The sequence below is a fragment of the Rana temporaria genome, chromosome 6 (genome assembly GCF_905171775.1).
Source record: "Rana temporaria chromosome 6, aRanTem1.1, whole genome shotgun sequence".
NCBI lineage: Eukaryota > Metazoa > Chordata > Amphibia > Anura > Ranidae > Rana > Rana temporaria.
Genome location: NC_053494.1, coordinates 169,251,524 through 169,252,132, shown reverse-complemented (window position 1 = coordinate 169,252,132; position 609 = coordinate 169,251,524).

The following is a 609-nucleotide window of genomic DNA, read 5'->3' as shown; positions in this document are numbered from 1 at the left end:
GCCAGCTTCTAGTTCCGGAGAAGAATACATCCGACCAGAGACAGATGGGAGTGTTACACTGCCATCTGCTGCCTGGTGGGCGACATCCCACGTTGTTTATGAACAAATGATGTTCCTATGAATGTTTCCCGATATATTGGACACTGTTCCTGACAAGCTAACATATGATTGAGACAGAAGCTATGGATGTGTTCAGCTCCATAGAACAAAGTGCACCCAGAGCCACGACTCATTTCAGTTTAGGATAGAGTGGGGTTAGAGTCCCAATCGTATGTTTTGTTGAGTCCTGCTTAGGAGATTTCCCTTCACTTCTTGGGCCAGATTCACAAAGGTTAGCGGATCTTTAGATCCGTGTAACCTATGTGTTTTAAGATCCGCCCTCGCAAGTTTGTGAGGAAAGTGTCAAATTCACAACACACTTACCTCCAAACTTGCGACGGCGGATCCTAACTCCCCCGGCGGAATTCTAATTCCGCGGCTGGGGGAGTGTACTATTTAAATCAGGCGCGCTCCCGCGCCGATTTAAATACGCATGCGCCGTCCGGGGAATTTCCCGGCGTGCATTGCTCCCACGTCAATAGGACGTCAGTGGTTGCGACGTGAGCGGGA